Here is an 8,253-nt window from a genome sequence, read left to right as displayed (position 1 = left end):
AGTATGATCGAGCCCCTCATCTGTATTGTTCAAATTTGCAATTGGGCAGCCAGTTTTGAAAAGACCCCTGATTAGTCACAATACAGCATTTGAAACAGAACATTTCTTCCCTCTGCCTCAAGTATGTTCCTGCAAGAAATTAGAGATCATCTGACATGGCATGTTAAGGATATGTCATTCAGATGAAAAATACAGATTGGTCAATAAAGTCTGACTTATTGATCATTTCATTCTCAACAAGGGGGAAGGTTTTTACCTACTTCCTAAAGTTATCTGGGTTTTCTTGGATACAAGATTGAAACCATCTGATGTTGCTAAATTAAAAATTAATAGAAAATTACAACTGTTTGATACCTGCAAACATAAATATCTACAAAAATAATACATAGTTTTACTTGACATATATGCATGTGTATATTCTTTTTCTAAATTATTAATTACTACATATTTCAAAAAATTTTTAAGTATCATAAAAAAATCACCATATGCAACTTCAATTTTACAAAAATTCTACAAGAAGAAATAAGCACAGAAACTTATTTTTAGACTCTGTGGTTATTGCTATACCATCATTAAAAAATATAATTCCTTATCTTATGTAAGACCAAAAATATAGAACATCTTTAAGAAGAAGAATGAAGCTTTCCCACACACCATGAAACATTTTGTAGTAATTTTTCCCACTGGATTCACAGAGTGAGTTCTTTGGAGGAAAGAATTGATGACTCATCATTGGCTCAACATCGGTGATTGGCTGTTGTGAGATTTTCAGGTTGTTTAGGATTCAAGGCCTCACAAGGTTCTATATTATTATTATTATTATTATTATTATTATTATTATTATTATTTTAAATCAGAGATGACCTCAGAAATTGCAAGGAAATACTGAGTACCTGGTCAGGTTGTGCCCCCAAACTCTCTATGACTCGAGGTTTGTCCTAGCTCAGCACTGCCTGCTACTGGATGGCGGTGTCTGCCTAACTTGGGGATTAAGTGTTAGCAAGCCCATTTTTCTCTTAAGAGTTATAGCTACTCCCTCAAACTCCATTTTTGCCTCTATATTTAATTTTTTTTTCTTAACTTACTTCTCAGTTTCTTTGGGTATAGAGGAGAGACTTCCTTTCTTTCTTTTTTTTTTAATTTAATAGGAACCTTCTCTGAAACCTCAACGATATTGGCTTTTATTTATTTTTATTTTTTTCAAATGATGGTTTCTCATAAAAGTTTATCAAAGAAACTGTTGCTTCTTTTTAAAAAGTTTAAAAGCTAGATTATAGCATTTCAAGGTTCATAGTATTTTAGAGACTGCAGAAATACAGTAATTTCAATACCCTTAAAACAAATGAGGAAACTGAGGTCAGGTGTGTTAATGAAAGGACTGAGTTAACAAGAGCTGAGACAGCTGAATGGATAATTAGCTCAGGGATTCTTTCATTCTACCATTTGCTCCTCATAACCATTCCTTAGTACTAGGTCGTTCTCACATTGCCATAAAGAAATATCTGAGACCAGGTAATTTATAAGGAAAAGAGGTCTAATTGGCTCACAGTTCCACAGGCTGTACAGGAAGCATGAGGCTAGCATCTGCTCAGCTTCTGGGGAGGTCTCAAGAAATTTACAATCATGGCAGAAGGCGAAGGTGAAGCAGGCTCATGTTACCAGGCCAGAGCAGGAGAGAGAGACAAGTGGGCAGCGCTACACACTTTTAAACAACCAGATCTTGTGAGGACTCCTTATCATGAGAACACACTAAGTGGATGCTGCTAAACCATTAGAAACCAGCCCCATGATCCAGCCACCTCCCACTAGGCCCTACCTTCAGCACTGGGGATTACAATTTGATATGAGATTTGGGTGGGGACACAGATCCAAACCACATCAGTGAGAAATATTCTATACCATATCACAGCTTTGGCACCCTTTTATTATTTACTTACGTATTTTCTGAGACCTAGAATATGAGGAAATGCTCACCTGTATTTCACTTTCTCCAAGACACTGTGTATCATCTTATTGCTTTTTCTCCATTCAACGTTTAATCAACACTTTCTATGCCCTGAGCACTTTGGTAGGATTGGGAAGTACAAGATCATGACTGTAGTTGTTGCTTTTTGGAATCAGATGTATCTGGACCAAACAGTCATTTAGGGTGTGCCGTGATGATCCCGTCCTGTCCTGTGCTGGTCTGTATTTGGTGCTTCTTTCTCCGAGAAGAATACTCAGCTCAAGGACGTATGGTGTGTTGCTTCAGGTGGGGACGCAGGGCTGAGATGGGAGACTAACTGGATCCTGGATAGTTTCTTTCAACGTGAACAAGTTTCAGGATGCTCAGAGTAGTCTACTCACACCTATTGCATGCTACTCCTCTACTGAAGGCTGGACTGTGTCTGAGAACAAAGCAGCTACTCCACAGCAGGATGAACTAACACCACCTACACACTGCATGTTTATAAATCATCCAAAGAGGCTTAAATTATGAGATGTGGAAGGACTAAGGAGACTGCTCTCTGAAAATTACTTCCTAAGACACTCATTATTTCCACCTCTGTCTGCTTGCTTCATAGAAATGAGGTGAGTAGGAGAAAAATGGTGACAGAAACAGGTGGTAATGGCAGAAATTTGTGAGATGTTCATGGGGGGTCAAAATTGGCCACATGACTGAGGAGAGTAGGGTGTCTTTGTGGCTGATGCGTGGCATGACTTTGTGCCAGACAAGTGGCAACTCTGTTCCTGGGGTCCCTCCTGGAAACACACCCAGTGCCCAGAGAGCCCCAGGCTGAGTCCAAGGCTGCTGCACTCAGCTCTCTAAGGTGAAACTGAGGAAAGTTTGTCACGGGAAGAAACATTTGACCTGGACCTTGAAGAATGAGAAAGGTGAAGGACGAGGAGTTTTTTCAAAAAAAAAAAAAAAAAATCAACTTGTGGCCAGGTGAGGTGGCTCACGCCTGTAATACCAGCACATTGGGAGGCCGAGGCAGGCAAATCACGAGGTCAGGAGTTTGAGATCAGCCTGGCCAACATGGTGAAACCTGGTCTGTACTAAAAACACTAAAGTTAGCCAGGTGTGGTGGTGAGGACCTGTAATTCCAGCTACTTGGGAGGCTGAGGCAGGAGAATTGCTTGAACCTGGGAGGTGGAGGTTGCAGTGAGCCAAGATGGCACCACTGCACTCCAGCCTGGGTGACAGAGCAAGACTCCGTCTCAGAAAAAAAAAAAAAAAGAAAGAAAAAAAAATCAACTTTATGTTATTTGATGACTATATTAATTATTTTTTTTTTTTTGAGATGGAGTTTTGCTCTTTCGCCTAGGCTGGAATGAAGTGGCACAATTCCGGCTCACTCAACCACTGCCTCCCAGGTTCAAGCAATTTTCCTGCCTCAACTATGTTAATTAACTTTTATTGACCTGTGAACTGGTGGTGATGAGAACCAGGTTGGAGGAGATTGAGGATAAAAAAAAATGGAAGCAGAAGTCTAGTCTACTCCCTGAAGACGTCACAGCGTTTGGTGTGCACTCAAGGTACTTTCTCCATATGTCATAGTGGTGCTTGTGAGTTACAGTGGGCTTGTGGATGTGTCTTTCACTAGACTTGGGACTGGGGAAAGGTTTTTGGAGTCTGTCCTTTACTTTAGCAGGAGACTTGGTGCATAGTAGGTGCTCACTAAATTTAAAGCCGTTAGTGAAGAAATCAAAACTCTTGCTCATGTTTCCTGGCAGACCAGGCTAGGTAAATTTGTTTTCAGAAATAAATTAACTCCCATAATTTCTGTCTTCCTCTATGGGAGGCCCCTTGACTCCTTTCTCTCATCTTCTGCTTACTTCCAGGTGCCCAGGCCTCTGCATTATACAAAACCCTTTCATCTGATGTATTTAATACATTTTACTTAAATATAAACTTTATACAAAGTTACTCTTGAAGTATGTTAGATCTTATTATTGTTGGGTAATTCCAGGCTGAATTACATTAGAGGAATTTTAGGCACTGGTCAATGGTGCTTGAGGGTATGAAGGTTGGGAAAGCTGTTTTACTGGAGGCGAGCACTTGGTTTCCTGAAATGACCTTTATCTGGGAGGCTGTTGTCCCAATCTGTCTGGCTTTCTCAGTGCGTGTGATCTTCCATATGGTGTCTCCCTTCCTGCCCAGGTCCCTAACGCCTGCCTGTGCTCAGCTGCCCTCAGGGCAGGCTTCCTGCTGCAGCATCCCAGTGCACTCTGTTTATGGGTCCTCTTTCCCTCTCTTCTTTGCTAACTCTGACTCATTCTGTCTTCACATGATCGGATACTTCTTATTGCCTTCCTACCTTTGATTTAAAATAAATCTATGAAGAAACTGCCTATTTGGGAGACCAAACCTGAGTTTATACCGGCTAAGCGTAGCCTGAATTTTTCTATCTTTCTCAAGTTGTTCACTTACCATTAAACTTCCTGAGACCAGCAATGTTTACATTATTTAAAATTGTCATAAAACCTCTGATATTGGTTAGGGTTTTTTTTTTTCTGCCCAAGATACATTTGATTTCACCCTAGTTTTTTGCTCTACTTCCCTCGTTTGATGTCATCTGCAGGAATCCCACGGGGTTTGGGGGCTGCCAGAGTTGCTCCCTGCCAAGGGGAAACTGCATATTCACTAGCTACGTTCTGGGAAGTAATTGAAAATGTGGCTTTTCAGCAAAAATGAAAAACAGCATGACATCCCTCCCCTACAGCTTCGCCTTCATGTCATTCTACACACATGCGACTGGCTCATCTCAGCGTCTCCACTTCAAGGCAGACACAGAGGCTGTGGCCACTCTCATGCTGAGTCAGACGTACATGTGGAAACTGAAGCTTTTACCTAGAAATGTGATGTAATAATAAACCACCATCTGCAAGAAGTCCGAAATATGTTTCTGATAGGCTTTTGTTGGAGCTATAAGCTAGTTTTTCCTCTGTTGGAGTGGCACAGAAAGAGATATTGTTGAATGTCAAAAATGGCACAAAATTAAGGTTTAGAAGAAGTAAAAATTGCAACAGGAGCTTGAAAGATGGGATTTTACTGACCTGGGCCCTAGATTTGCACAGTTCCCTGCACAGCAGGCAGCAGGCTTGGTCTTACACCTGAACGCTGTGTAGTTTATGTTGTTCGATTGGGGTGTTTAAAGGAGTGTTGGCTGTGGAGTAGCCTGTGAAGTGTGCTTTTACATACTTCGTATTTATTTGAATTGGGACTCATGTTAGTTGAAATGCCTACCTGTGCACCAATGTGTGTGCAAGGCCTACTTCTTTGCAGGTCTACTGTGAGGGAATGTGAATATCAGAGGAAATAAAAATTTACTAAATGGCCGTCTAGGAACCATCCATGTAACTGAAAATATACATACAATTTCCATTTTTAGCTGCCTTTGCAAAGCCTTCAATAAAGGAGAACAAATATTGAATAATCTAACAGCCAATAAATATGTCTTGTATGCAAAATGATTACCTGAAGAGACACAATTTGAAAACATCAACAATTAGTTTTGTTTATAAATCGATAAATTGACAAGTGTTTATAACCCATCCTATGTCCTTCCCACTAAGATACAATGGAAGTGTCATCCAGGGAGTTTACAGCCAAGTCTGAGATAAAACCTACATGATATAAAAGAGTGCACCATTACATGCTGCATTCTGTGGTTCATTTCATAAGTATTCAAATGTTAGAAAGAAAGAAAATAAGTGAATAGTGTATTTCATTAAAGTGCAGCAAATCACTTTTATTTCCATATAGGTCATATCAATAGCTAGTATTTAAAAGGAGCTAGATGATGTTGCAAAAAATGAATAGATGTCAGTCTCTTCTCTATTTTCTCTAGGTGAGACATGCATCCCTCTTTTGGACAGCTTCCCTAGAGGTGTTCTTCTTAGTCAGGCAAGTCCTAGCCTCGAGGAAGAGAGGTAACCAAGCTTTTACTTTGACATAATCAGACACTCCTTATTGTGCCAAGTGTAGGGAGCTTTCAGGTGGGGCTGGGTGAAGAGAGAGTTAATTTTTACAAGGCGTCCTTAGACGAGGAAGACTCTCTGGTGTAGACTTGGTTAGCCCTAAGCAAAAATCTACTGACAGGAAAGGATTCAGTTTCCAGAAATGGACTTCCTAGAAAGAAAGAGTGAGACCAGGCTAAAGATTTGCTTTCAGCATAACTTAGCACCAAAGTATTTGGGAGAAGGACTGGCTTTTACAGAGCAGGAAGTTAGGCTGGAGGCCACTTGAAGACCTTGTCATATTTTCTTTGCCGTGTTTTGGGAAACAGAGGCTGGACGCGGAGTGTGAACTAAGAGAACATTGACCTTGAAAATAATATATATATTTTTCTCTATTGAAGACTCATCAAGGAAGTTAAAAGAATGGCTTATCTATATTTTCATTTGCTGGTAGGCTTCACTGATGAGTGTTGGTAAATGTCTCTTGACTCTCATTATTTCTTTACCCTCAGAACAGCCCTCTGATGAATTCAACTTTTATACACACATTTTTCTGCATGGTGTATCTCCAATAACATGAGCCCCAATTCAAATAAATACCAACTTAAAAAGGAAAAAGCACACTTCCCAGCCTCCTCTAGAGTTCTGTCCATTAAATAACCTTAGCAGAGGAAGCTAAACTCCATGTATTCCATCATAACTGCAAAATATGCTGCCCACTTTTCCCAGTGCTCCAACGTCACAAATTCTTATAATCCTTTAGGCCTTAATTGCATTTTAAAATTCTTGCTTTGTGCAGATCTTCACCATTCTAAGTGTGAGGCCTCACTCTGCCTTATGGTGCATTTTGGACTAGCAGAAGCATCTCGAATCCGGACATACAGAGTCACAGGACTGTGCAGCACTGGCTCAACAGCAGTGCCAAGTAGAAGCAGTCAAAGCCACAGTTTTAGTGGCTGGGTCTGACTTGGTGGTTTTTTGTCTTTGTCTTGTTTGGAAGTGGCACTGAACACTTAAAACAAGTAGAGTTCTTCATATTGCAGGGAAATATCAAGAAGGAGCTACTAGACTTCTTGTTAATAGGATCAAGTTCTTGAAGAGCTGGGTTAAGAATTGACATACTAAGTGAATTGGGAGGAAAAAGAAAGAGAGAGAGAGAGAGAGAGCTGTAACCACATAGGTACACTAAGCTGCCAAAGAGGGTCATGCCCGCTCAGATGATGGTGCAACCAAGAGCCGCACAATGATATTTTTGACAATAGATGAGGAAGTTAAAGTCCAAAAATAGTCACATCATTTACTCAGGTTTACATGATCAGACAGCAACTAAGCAGAGGCTGGGAATATGGCCAGAATCCCTTCTTTGACTGCAGTTTAGTGCACTTTCCACTCCTATGGAAGGACTTTACTGAAGTGGTCCAGATATTGGTCTACATATTGATCTTATTCATCAGAATACGAGAGATTTGAATAGATAGGTATGTGTATGTGCATATATATACAATCATTGCAATCAAAATTTAGTTTCTCAGACATATTAAGTCCAGAGAAGCAGAAATGTCCACGTTTGTTGGGCTGTATGGTTCCCAGTCCTAACTCTTCTTTAACTTTCTAGGTCAACCATACACAAGCAATGTAAATTCTCAAGTCTTAGTTTATAATTAAATAAGTGAATGCAGTTATACTACCTCTGTGTCCTAGTTCACTAAATGGCAGAATTGCTAATTTTCTACAATTTTTAAAACTCTACTTTCACTGTATTATTGGAATGAACTGAAATGAATTTGTTGAACTGGTGGATGGAGGCCTTGGAAATCCAGATATAAACTTTTGTTATGAGCAAAGTAAAGATAAAATGAAAGCAGCAATTTTACTAGATTAATTTGGTAAGAATACACTCTGATAAATGGCTACATCTGAATCATCACATATTGCATGAAGCAAAGCTATTTTAGGATCTGAACTTTAAAGTCAGTTATAAGGTTTGAAAATGTAGTTCTTCAGGAGTTTTATACCGATTTCAACTTCCACAGAAGCCTGGGATTTGGACAGGTGAAATTAATGACAAAGACCATCCTTAGGGATGGACTGGACCAAGGCAAGGAGGAAAATGTACAGGAGGAAGTATCCTGGGCTGAACGGGGGAACCACTGAAATGGTCTTAAAGGGAAGAGTCAGAAATTTAGAGTAGTAGAAGGAGCAAGCGTATGCTCTTGAAGAGCTGGGTTAAGAGAAGAGAAACATGATTTTAATAGAAATTTGGATTTGCAGTGCACCCAGTTGGACATGGCCAGGGTGTCTTAAGGAATG

Source organism: Pan paniscus, chromosome 14, assembly GCF_029289425.2.
Source record: "Pan paniscus chromosome 14, NHGRI_mPanPan1-v2.0_pri, whole genome shotgun sequence".
Lineage (NCBI taxonomy): Eukaryota > Metazoa > Chordata > Mammalia > Primates > Hominidae > Pan > Pan paniscus.
The sequence above is the reverse complement of the archived record's forward strand: the minus strand, read 5'-3'. Positions refer to the sequence as shown.